Source organism: Mesoplodon densirostris, chromosome 1 (assembly GCF_025265405.1).
Source record: "Mesoplodon densirostris isolate mMesDen1 chromosome 1, mMesDen1 primary haplotype, whole genome shotgun sequence".
In the NCBI taxonomy this organism is placed as follows: Eukaryota; Metazoa; Chordata; class Mammalia; order Artiodactyla; family Ziphiidae; genus Mesoplodon; species Mesoplodon densirostris.
In genome coordinates, this window is record NC_082661.1 from 8,371,370 (window position 1) to 8,383,501 (window position 12,132).

Below are 12,132 nucleotides of genomic sequence, written 5' to 3' on the forward strand. Positions count from 1 at the left end.
GCCTGACCGCCTTTTATTAAACAGAGGACTATTCAACAATAAATATTTTTCACACATGGCCAGAGGAGTTACCACGATTGTCTCTTTCCCAGCCTGGTTGAGTCAGCAGGAAATTAACCAGGGTGCAGAAAACCTTGCGTTCTGTGGTTCTGGTGTGTTGATATTTTTAAAATACTGAGCTGGAAAAACAACAGAACTAAAAAACACCCTTCAATGCCATCACCCTTGTGGGTCCCTTATCCCGGGAAAAATGGGTCAGGGTCCTAGGGTGCCAGGAACCTCCTTAGGGTGAAAGGATGGGTGGGTGAATGTTACAGGAGGTTTGGGAAAGGGCCCAAGGTGAAGCTCTCTCAGTTACAGTTTCCTTATGTACAAAATGGTTATAATAATGTACTTTCCTCAGGGCCGCGATGAGGCTGAGATTTTTCTGCTGAGTGAAGAGGGTTTAGTAGGGAAAGCATTGGCCTTGGATTGAATCCTTCCTTTACAGTGAGGACTTCTCAGCTGAGTCCTTGGGCAAGACCCTTTCTCTTTCTGAGACTACTGCTTCTTTATAAAATGGTGCATTAATATGTCTCACATGGATCTTTAAGAGTTAGGTACAGGGGCCCAAAGGACTGGACGAATGCAAAAGTGTCTGTAAATTGTAAAGCCCTAGAGGTACTCCAGGTATGATTTTTTTTTTTTTTTTTTGGTGCTATTTTTACCGTGGCCTCTACCAGGGGCAAGTCCTGACTGAGGTCAGGCAGCTGCTTGTGGGACCTTGTTTATTTGTGTCCCCAGCAGAGTCTGGGGACAGCTCCTTCACTGGGGCTTAACAGGGAAAAAAAGACAAAAACTGGTTCTGTTCTTCCCTTCACATAATTAATATTCCAAATAAGAATCATGCAGTCGTTTCTATGAATATTTGACTCCTTGACTCCTGAAATATCAGCTTAGCTCTCCGGCTGAATTGAAAGAAGAAATAATTGTTTTTACACCGACCCCGACAGACCAGCAGCTGTAGGCCCTGATCACGGCCTGAGGAAGGATGACTTCGTTTGGCTGACAAGATACATTGTACAAATGTCTGCATCCTGGTTCCTGAAGGGGGAGGCGCACCCCTCAGCTCCTTTTGAGGTGAGCATCGAAGGGGTGGACTTCGGGGGTCCTGGGCCCCTGTGAAGCAGGAGGGAAGCCCAGCATGAGGCTGGTTTCAGGGGAGCCCCATGACAGGACACCCAGGACTCACAGAGACTCAGCCTCGTGGGGAGATCAGTGGATGGAGAAGGCGGCTTATCTCCGACGCAGCCCCCAGTGGGCACCTGTGGAAAAAGAGTTCCTCCCTCACCTGGGCGCAAAGACAGTGGGTCCTCACGGCTCAGGAAAGAGGGACAGCAGCCCTGCATATGCTGCAGCGCACACGGGTCTCTGGGTCCAGACCCTTCTCACTTCTTGACTCCTTCCTCCCAGAATTCTCCCTCCTGCGGGCCAACCAGGGGCCAGATACATCACAACTGCCATGATACAGGCTGGCTTGGCCAGGCAAAAAAAGGGACCACACGAGAAATGACAAACTGCTCTGAGGTTGTAATCCTAGCATTGTCATCTGAGAATGCTTACAGTCATTGGCCACTGGTGTGTCAGTATGCAAATCGGGAGTGAGGTGACTGGTGGCCCCTGAGGTTCCTGGAGGAGACCCCTGACTGAGTGCTCCAGCCTTTTCAGAGCTAACCTTCTGGATGGGACTCTCAGGTGACATCTGGTCCATTTCTGGGTTGGGGGGCGTACCCCGAACAGAGCACTGATTCAAGGGGCAATGGGCCCCACCCCATCTCCTGCTCTGCTATTTGCAAAGCTGTGTGCCTTTGGGCAACTATCTGAGCCTCAGTTTTCTGACTTGTGAAATGGGATGATAACCTCTTAGCTCCTCCCAGACCTTCACAGAAACAGCTTGCTGAAGTGTCAGGAGCCATTGGTACAGAGCTACGGAAGTGGTAGCCTGTGGACACCTCTCCTGCAATCTGAATGGGTTGGTTCCCACTGTGCCATATAATTTTTTATCTCTGATTTAGTTGCCAATCCAAGATTACTTTTAAAATTGTGCTATTTCACAATAAAACTCAGATTTCTGGCTCCCATGCCCTATCTAGCAGGAGCTGAGACCCAGCTGTCTCCTTGGTTGGGTGTGTGTGCTCCACAGTACCCCAGACCCCACCCTTCCCCATTGCCCACCTCTCGTCTCCTCAACAGTGTCTCAGCTGGAAGGAATGGGCACGGTCCCCAGCAGAGTGCCTGGCAACAGGCAGGTGTGCAAGAAACCTCCTCTCCCCCTGTCTCTGTGCAGCCGTGAGGCCGGGAGAGCACCCTGTATCCCCGGGGAGGGACTGGTCCTACTCTCTCCCCTTCCCTCCCCTGTGGCCATGGTATAGCCAGGCAGTTGGCACATCTCCTCTCTCTTCCCGTGTCCTTGGAAAACTGGGGTGGGTTGGAGACCAGGTCACTGCAAAGTGACAGGAAGTCATCAGGCCTACCTCACGGTTGACCAGAAGGGCCCACAGCTCAATTCTGGATGGATGCACTTGCCGTGATGCCAGCCTTTTCTTAGTTCCACTGATGCAGCTCATGGGTCAGGCCTTCAAGTCATGCCTTGGCTGAGTACCTCCCATCTCAACCTCCTCAAATGTTCAGGATGCCTGAGAGTTAGGAGATAAAAAAAAGCTACCTGCAGTCTCCTCTGAGACCTGGGGATGGGAGAATGGCCTTCATTAGACATTCATTTAAGGTGTGGAGACCCCCAGGCTCTTTCCCAGGGCCACCTTGCAGTCGGGGTCAGGGTATGAGGAATGCTTTGGGTCTTGAGTCTTGAGTGGGGAGGGGAGTGAGATTTGGAGAAGAGGTTCAGGTGCCAAGGTCAGAGGAGGGCAAACTCGGAGCCCAAGGTTTCTTCACCTAAGGGGACTCTCCCTGGTGGCCTGGGCTGTTCCTCTCCACCCTCTGACCCCTCCCCGTCCACACCCCCTCTCTGCACACACACAGTCACAGTCTGGGACACCGCAGGGTCCAGAGGGGCCTCAAGAGCTTGTCCAGACCACAGGGGACTTTTGGGGATACATGGATCAGGCATTAAATATAATGGAGATGCTTACTGGGAAAGTTATATCAGAAGGATTTAAAGAAAATTGTTAGGTCCTCTTAAAAACTCTCCCAGTGAGAAAGCTCACTGGGTCCTAGTCCTTAAACTCTGACACTTGCTAATTTTCCTAACGGGGAGTATTAACAGGGAGAAAACACCTCTCAGTACCTGGCTGGAATTTAACCACTTTGTGTCTTTTTTTTTTTTAATTATATTTAATTTTTGACAAATTTTTATGGTGAATGATAGTGGTTTTTCCATTCATAAGGAAATAACTCGTCTTTTATAAGTATTTTTTTTAACTCTTTTTACTGTGGGGCTTTCTGAAAACAGACCAGAAATAGAGATGGGTGCCCAACACCCCACCTTCCAGCTCCAACCGTCATCAGCCCATGGCCAGTGCCATTTCTCTGTGCCCCACACTCTTCCCACATCCCGTTACTGAAGCAACTCCCAGCCACCTTACAGCTTCATCTGTATATATTTCAGTATGTAAATTGCTTCTATGTGAGCATATTGAAAGAACGTGGTAAGTGAATCACTGTTCCAGATAAAGCAAAATCTGAGAGCACCGTGGATGACTGGGGGTTGGGGACGCTTATGCAGGCCAGCTTCTTATTGAGTGCATGAGAAAGCTGTCCCCCCCGCCCCCACCCCGGGCCCCTGCCCCAGCACTGGCACAGGCTTGACACTTGGTTCTCCCTGTCTGTGTCCTTTTAGATTGTGAGCCTCTAGAGGGCAGGGCTGCTGTTCTGGGAGCTCATGAGTGGTGTCCCTGGACCCACTCGGGAAATGTTCCCTGAAGAAGTGACGCGGGCAAGAGCCGCTAGCCTTTTGGATTTCCTGACACTGATGTGTGGTAGGCTGAATTTTAAATGACCCCCATCACCTTTGCTCCCAGTGCTATGCCTATGAATGTGTAGGTTCCATGGCAAAAGGGGCCTTGCCAATGTAGTTAAGGTTACTAATCAGTCGACCTTAAGATAAGGAGATTATCCTGCATTACGAATATCTTGGATTCTCCTTGGTGGGCTCAGTGTAAACACAGAAGCCCCGAAGAGGCAGAATAGAAGGCAAAGGGGTCCCAAGAGCAAGAAGGACTTGAAATGCTGCTGCCGTTTCACAGGTGGAGGAGGCCACGTGAGGAGAAATGAGGGTGGCCTCTGAGAGTAGAGACCAAACCCAAGCCAACACCGAGCAAGCAAGGAAGTGAGGGTCTCAGTAACCACAAAGAAATGAATCCTGCTAACAACCTGAATGGGCTTGGAAGCACTTTCTCTGCAGGACCTGCAGATAAGAACCCAGGCTTGCTGTCCCCTTGATTTTATTCTGGTGAGACCTGAAGCAGAGAACCCACAAGACATCTGACCCACAGAACAGCGATGTAGTCAGTAGGTGTTGTTTTAAGACACTGGGTTTGGGGTAATTTGTTACGCAGCTGTAGAAGACTGATGCAGAGACTGAGGAGAGCACTTTCTGTCACTTCTCATGATGGGTAATCAAGATTCTAATGACACTTTGGAGAGGGCTTGGTCCCAAGAGACAATCCAGTTCCACCCCCATGTCATGGGCAGGGATGTAAGGCCTGGGGAGGAGAAGGGGCCACACTCACACTGGGTTTTAATGTCATCAAAGAAACTTCTAAGGAAGCAACTTTTCTCTAGTTAACCCTCCATCCAAGAGCAGATAGCCCCTGGGAATGTTTCATGATGCCATTGTCCCAGCACTCATCTCAGAACGACCATATCTGTTGTCCCTGAGCCACTTTGGGAAGCAATGGGAAAGGTGCTGATGGGTGTGTGAGAACTGGGAAGGGAGACAGAGGCACAGCTGCAGGGCCTTGGACCCTGCCTGGCAATGTGGACTGGACTCACCTTTGGGTGCAGTGGAGGTATTACAGGTGTTTTATTATGGGGGCTGACATGCTCAGATTTGTGTGTTGGAAAGATGCTGGCTATGCGTGTAGAAAGAACCAGTTAGTGGAGGTCAAGGAAAGGAAGCAGAGAGTGTAGCTAAAGGCTACTGCAACAGACCCAAGGGAGAGGCGAGATGTGTCCAAACTAGTGGTTCTCAGACTTCAGTGGGTACGGAGTGGGGGAGGGTTGTTAGACATACAGATCCCCAGATACCACCCCCAGAGTTTCAGATGCTGGGGCCTCACCCCAGACCCACTGAAATGGAATCTCTGGTACTGAGGTCCAGGAATCTGCATTTTAAAAACATCCCAGGCTTCTAAGATCGGCAGGGTTGAGAAGATGACGGTGGCTAATGGGAGCTGGGGGTAGAAGAGCCAAGAGCTAAGGATGACCCTGGGGCCTCTGCCTCAGGCACCTGGGCAGGTGTGTGGTGGGGACATGCAGAGAGCCAGGGGTTGTGAGGGGTGAAGCAGGTCTGGGTTGAACCCAGCAGCAAAGCTGGGCAGGAAAGGGGTGCAAATCACCAACAGCTGCTTGGAGCCTCTGCGTGTGGGTGTGTCATTCCCCTCATCCTCCCAAGCAGGGCTTTGTAACATGTGACTGCATTCAATGCTCAGCCAGGAAAATGAAACGTGTTTAGAAGGCTCAGGTATTTCACAGCTAGGGCAGGCAATGCTGCTCTAAATTTACTAAGTCAACAGCTCATTTTTGCCGTTGGGTGGGTTGGAGATTTTATGACAGAAGCGAGTAAGTGAAAATGCTACGAGCTGTAAACTTTATCTTATTGGCGAAATGTCTATTATGCAGCTAAAAACATCCAGTTAATAGGCGATGCCCAGCAACAGTTGGTAGCAACAGACTTAGGTGGTGATAACAAGGACATTATCTCTCTTTCATCACCTGTAAGTTCTTTTTATCGCCAGTTACTGGCCATCCGCTCCCTCGTGGAGGAGAAAGAGGTGATACTGCTGTCCCCACTCAAACCACTCAGCATCTTCATCTGATTTTCCTTCGGAGGTTTCTGCCTGTGCTTTTCGGATCCCCAGTCTTCACTGGTGGGGAAGGCATTTGATTTTAGAAAATAATTTGGTGGACAAGTCACTAATCAAGCCAGGAAATTCCAACTGGGTCATTCACTGGATGTGTCCGTTGTGCCAGGCTCTGAGTTAGGGGCTGGGAATACAGAGACTTACCCGACCCTATTCTTGCCCTCAGAGGGCTTACAGATTTCCCTGGAGGGAACTCAAAAGAGAGTTCTAAAACCTTCCAGTTGTGGCAGCATCTTTAGAGTAAGTGAACTGACCCCTGGGGTGGGGGGACCCCGTTAGAACAGGCAGCGCTCGTGTAAACACACCCATTCCGACGTTTGTTTAGAACTGGCCCCATTGCTTTCTTCACTGAAGTTTCGATACAGAGTTGAAGTCTGCAGCTTTAAGGAATTTGTTATTATCCTAAATCTGGTTGAGGTTTTGGATCGAGCGTAGGAAATTTTCACAAGAACCTAAATTTCACGTTGATTTGTGATGGATTAGCATACCAAAATTGGCTTCAAGTGCACTTAATGGATGCATTACTGCAGAAGGGATCTGTCTAACCACAGTATTTTTAAATTTATGAAATTGAAATGCACTTCAGGTTACTGAGCAGTCTACATTCGTCAAAGTCACAGGGCTGGAAGCAGGTCGTTGCTGGTGGCAGAGATCTGAAGCCGGGTCCAATGAAACAAATTGGAGAGCCTGTGCACTGATCCCCAGGGGCCCCATGGCCCTCAGGTGCGGCCCTTCCCAGCACAGAAGCTCTGACTCTGGCAGTCCCCACCCCCCCCCAATGCCGTCCCCTTGGAAACAACCTCGAGTTGGGGAATAAGCTGAACGTGAATTGAACTTCATCCCAGTCTCTGCTAAAGTGTTAACTGAAAATTAAGGCGTTAGCTGAAAACTAAGTCCTCTGACATCTAAGAGGGGCATTCCATTCTGACAGAAGTTTCTTGGAAGACCCCAAATGCTCTGGTCCCAATGCTCACATGGTGGAATGACCAAAGGCAAGGCTGCGGCTGTTGAGTTGGGGCTTGTAATGAGCAGTGCTCACGGCCCGACCTTATCTCCTTTGCCCTTAAGTGGTCTGCTGTCCCCACTTTCAAATTACTGGGCCAGTTCCTTGCACTGGGATTCCCATCCCTTAATCCCTTTAAAATGAACTTCCAACAGCAATGCCTCTTGAATCCACAGCTTTAGAAGATGCCACAGCCGCAGCTTTCAAGGTCCTTCTCCCCTCCAGCTGGGGAAACTGAGGGTCAGAGAGGGGCTCAAGGGCTTACAGACAGCCGAAGGCAGAAGCAGAACTTGGGTCCCCCAAGCTTCAGTATTTCTTAAGCAAATTGTACATAAGACGCCTGGAGATTGACACAGCTGTGTTTACTTCTTTATTCTCACTGCGCTTACCTGATGGGTGTGCCCACCATGAACTTGAATTCACTGGCACGAGTGCACACTAAAGGTATAGGAGTGGGCTTTGGTCTTTTCCTATGTTGTTTTTTTCCCTGAGCCTCAGTCTCCTCACCTGAAAAATGGGGATTAAATAATATTGGCTCACAAGGCTGTTTTGAAGGTCAAATGATGTAGCACGGGGAAGTACTTAGCAGTGTTTGTCACATGGTGGGGATCTGTAGGTCTCCATCCTTAGGAGGGTTTGGAGACTTAATCTTCTTAGTGGCTCCAACATTCACTCCAGTGTGTGGCACAGCAGAGGTTCAGGGAGTGTCTGCTGAACAAATGAATGAATGAATGAATGAATGTAATTCGGGGATCATGGCAGGTCCCTGGTCTTCCAATTTTCTGATGTGCTTGCATTCTCATAGAATCTTTACTCAAGTAATACTTGTCCATTAATTCAATTAACCAGTTCAATAACAGTTCTTATGTGACTATTATATGCAAAACCACTTTCAGTAATATTGATTACTACTAATAACTAATATTTCTGAGCTCTTACTAGGTCCTAAGAATTATGCTTAATGTTTTTCAAACACTGTATCATTAGTCTTCACACCAGCCCACTGAGGGAATGTATCAGTCAGCCACTTCCACAATAATGCTGTGTAACAAAATTTCCAACATTCAATAGCTTGCAACAAGCATGTCCCCCTTGTTCACGTGTTTGTAGGTAGCTGAGGCAGTTCTGAATCCAGGCTGGGTCACTTGGCTCCAGGCTGCAAGTTGAGTTCAGGTGTGCTCCACGTGTGTTTATTCTGGAGTCTTGCTGGAAGAGGCGGCAGCTTCTCAGGATGTGTTCTTCTCATTATGGATCCAAAGCAGAGGAGAACAAGCCCAGCCCTGCAACACACGTCAAGCCTCTGACTCAGTCACATTTTTCAAAATCTTTGTCTAAAGCAAGACATATGACCAAGTCCAAAGTCAAGGGATGGGGAAGCACATTCCATGTGCTATGAGGCTGTGATAAAGATGTTGAAGCATAATACCCCCATCGGGTCAGTAATTCAATTTACTGCTTGTAGGTGCTATTATAGGCCCCAGACTGAGGCAAAGAAAGAAGTGACTTGCCCAAGGTCACTCAGCTCATTGGTGTCAGCAGTATGGGTTGAAGCCAGACGAGTTAATTCCAGAATTATGGAGGCCTACGTGTGCATATGGTGAGGGGATATTTGTTTTCTTAAATTACTTGTATTTTCTTTACCCATTAGGTGCCAGTGTCATGTTGGCACCAGCCTCTCTCACAGTTACCCATCCATCTACTCACCCACCCACTCACTCACACGTCTGGCCTTTGGGTATTCTCTCAACTCTCCAGAATAAAAGACTCAAGGGCAATTCTTGGGTGATTTTTTTTGAAATTAATGTTGAGGGGAAAAATTGCCATCCAGTTAATCTCAGGCACATATATACATACCTTTAGAAAGTCCCTGGTGGAATTCATATCAAAGCGGCACCGTGATTTTACTTAAAAACAGTTTGTTCTGCGTCAGCTGAGATTTCTGACCCCTGAATCTGAAAGGGATCTGGGTGGGCCCTGTGCTGTCTCCACAACGGAGTGGTGTGTTTACTTGGAGGGAGGGGAGGAAAGACGAGGTATGTGTGGCTGTGGAATAAGGTTCCACACATGCCTACAGGAGGGGATTTCCTCCTCTGTGTTTCCATAGAACCTTCCCTGTGTTTGTTTAAACCCACTGCACACTCTGGTCTGACAGCTGCCTGGCCCAGGGCCTTCCTTGCAGAAGCATGCACAACCAACCTTCTTTAACAGCACCCTTCACTGTGTCCCCCGAGGCAATTACTTGAGTATATAAACCTTACTGAAAGGCAGGCTTTTCTTGGGAACTAATAAATAAGCCCCAAAGCCACAACGTGGGTAAGACCTTGAAAAATGGCATCATCCTCTATTGGGAATTGTGAACCCTGCAAAAAGCAGCTCATTGTATTTTCAGAAAAAGCTTTTTGTTTAAAAAAATAATAACGAACAAAAACCACCAAGTGGAGACTATATGGAAAAAGCAATCTAGTCTGAGATTCTAAGGCTGGTCTCTTTGCTGCATTAATCTTTCTTCGTAAATTTTATGTAAGAGGCATTATTTGCAGGAAAACAAGATACCGTTTTGAAGAATTCCCATCTCATCCCAGCTTTCCATCTGCAGTTATAATCCTCTGATTGTGACCTCTGCATTAGTTGCCATGGATGCTGAGCAGAAGTTTATGACCTCAGGGTGGGTTATAGTTTCTGGGGTGGGGGGGTGAAATGAAGCCTCAAGCAATAAAAGTCACGTATTTCCAGAAAGAGAGGAAAGGGGGAAAGGGCACCCTCAGGACGCATCCCTCAGCGGCGGGCCAGCGCTCGACACTTATGGAGCATTTTAGCTCCACTCTTGGTTGCTTTGTTGTTTTGAGGACAAGATGCTGGACTGTAGCCATGGGGACACGGGCAGGCAAAAGGCTATGTGACTGAGGACAAGGATTTTTTTTTTCTGTCCCTTGGACCTGATTCCTGAGAGGCTGGGCTTCAGTCGAGTCTTCCAGAATTCAAAGTGTCTTTTCTTTAACTGACGGTATCTTCAGTCAAGAGCCCGGGAGTGGACCACTGGTGCTGCTTCCTTGACCTCGGGCAGCCCACGTGGTTTCCTGGAGCTGCCGCCCCCTGGGCCACTGCGGCCGGCCGGGATCGGGGTCCCGCTGAGCCTTCGCTCACCGTGGAAGCAAACAGGCTGGGCCGAAGAGCCGGGGAGAGCCTCCTCGGGATGCAAAAATACAACAGAGGGCGCGGAACCCACCAGCGCCGTGGCCTTGAATATCAACGTATGGGCTGGCTCCAGACCGCCAAGTTCGTTAAAAATGTCCCTGGCAGGGTGTCATTGGCAGACTTTAGGGGTTTCGGTTTGCTTTCTATTTGGAATCACCGCATCGCACAAGCCGTGTTTACTTGGAAGGAGAGGGGGCGGGAACCAAACCCACCGCTCCGCGCACACGCCTTTTTCTCACATTCCAGACTCGAGCTGATGTGTGTCAGCGCGACATGGGGCGGGGGGAGGGTTCTTTTCGGATGTTTCATTCGCCATCCGCACGTCACTCCCAAACTTTTCCTCTCTGCGCTCGGGGAGTCAGGTTGACGCGCCCTGGATGAGGGGCTCGAGGCGCGGGGCTGGGCGCGCTCCCGCGGACCCGGAGCCGAAGAGGCTCCCGGGCTGGACTCGGGCTTCTCAGGTACAAGTTGGGTGCCAGGCGCGGCGGCGGGGGCGGCGACGAACGGCGGGTGGGTGTCTGGCTCCGGGCTCCGGCGCCCCTCCGCGTTCTGGCCGGGCAGCGCCGGGGGCGGCCCGGGCTGGGCGTAGGGAGTCCGGGCTGGCGGAGGCTGCGCGCAGCCTCACTCCCCGCGGCGCTCCCGGCGCGGCGGCAGCAGCGGCGGCGGCGGCGACGGCCCAGGCAGACAATGAACTTGCGAGCGCGCGGAGCCGAGGCAGGTTTGGGCCCCGCGACCCTCGGCCCAGTCTCCCCGAGGCAACCGCGGCCCCCAGCCGAGGGCGTCCCCTCGCCGCCGGTTCTGGCCGCGCTCTGGGCGCCCCGCGCGCTGGGGACCCCGCGGGAAGGGTCGCACGCCCCCCTCCCCGGCTCGGGAAAATGCGGTCGGAGCTCGGGGACGGGGGACTCGGCGGCGGGGTGGTGGCGCTGCGGACAGCCGGAGGCCGGCGGGGGGCGCACGCCACGGGGCACGCACGGGGTGGCTGTCCAGGAGAACGACCCCAGGAGTCGGAATCGGGGCGGCGCGCTGCAGGCGGAGGACCGACGGACCGATAGATCGGTGCTTTCTCCTTAAGAGCGCGCTTTGGGTGGGGATGGGGGTGGGGGTGGGGATTCCCCAGCCTTGCGCTCCGCTTCCCGGCGCACTTCTGGGAAGTTTCCAGGCGCGGCCCGGGGCAGGTAGGTGTGCATCTGCCACTCTTTCCCGGACTCCGGTTCAGAACCGCCTCCTCGCCCCGGCTCCAGTCCTGCGGCCGCACAGGGAAGGGAGGCTTTGAGGGGGGGGGTGTCCCAGGCGCCGAAGCCTGTGGGACCGGGTTCCGGGAGGGGGACCGCGGGGGCGGGCCTGGGAGGAGACGGGGGCGCGACGAGGCCCGGGGCGGCCTGAACTTTTGGCCCCCGTTCCCTCTTCCTTCCTCCCCGCCCCCTGCCCCCTGCCCCCTGCCCCCTCCCAGCGCCCCGCCGCAGCTCAGGAGGCGGCGTGACTCCGGAGTAGCCAGCGCTTCCCGGCTGCGGTGGCGGCGGCGGTGGCGGCGTTCCCGGCCGGCCTGGGCGCGGCGAGCCGAGCGCTGCAGGTCTGAGCCGAGTGGCGCGGTGGGGCTGCGGGGTGACGAAGCTGTGGGGAGCCGGGGTGGCAACGGCCCCTGCGCGGGGGCGACGCTGCCGATCGTGATGGAGCCCGAGTCTGTTGGGTTGTGTGTGCGGGTGGAGAGGACTCGGCGGCCGTGGGCGGATGGCGGGCGGCTCGTGGCGCAGTTGGCCCCCTTGGAGCCCCCTAGGATCTTGGGATGGAGGCGCCCGGGAGAAGGGAACCTCGCCTTTGGGGGAATGAATGAAGAGCTGTGGAAGCGCCTTCCGA

The 12,132-nt window shown here is 52.2% G+C and overlaps 1 protein-coding gene across 1 annotated transcript in view; it reads left to right on the forward strand.

Moving 5' to 3' along the window:
- Window positions 1–10,656: 10,656 nt before the first annotated feature.
- Window positions 10,657–12,132, forward strand: part of CHST15 (carbohydrate sulfotransferase 15) — an 86,582-nt gene continuing 85,106 nt past the window's right edge. The window contains exon 1 of the mRNA XM_060097405.1: window positions 10,657–10,739. The gene's annotated coding sequence lies outside the window, so the exon portion shown is untranslated. The remainder of the gene's footprint in view (window positions 10,740–12,132) is intronic.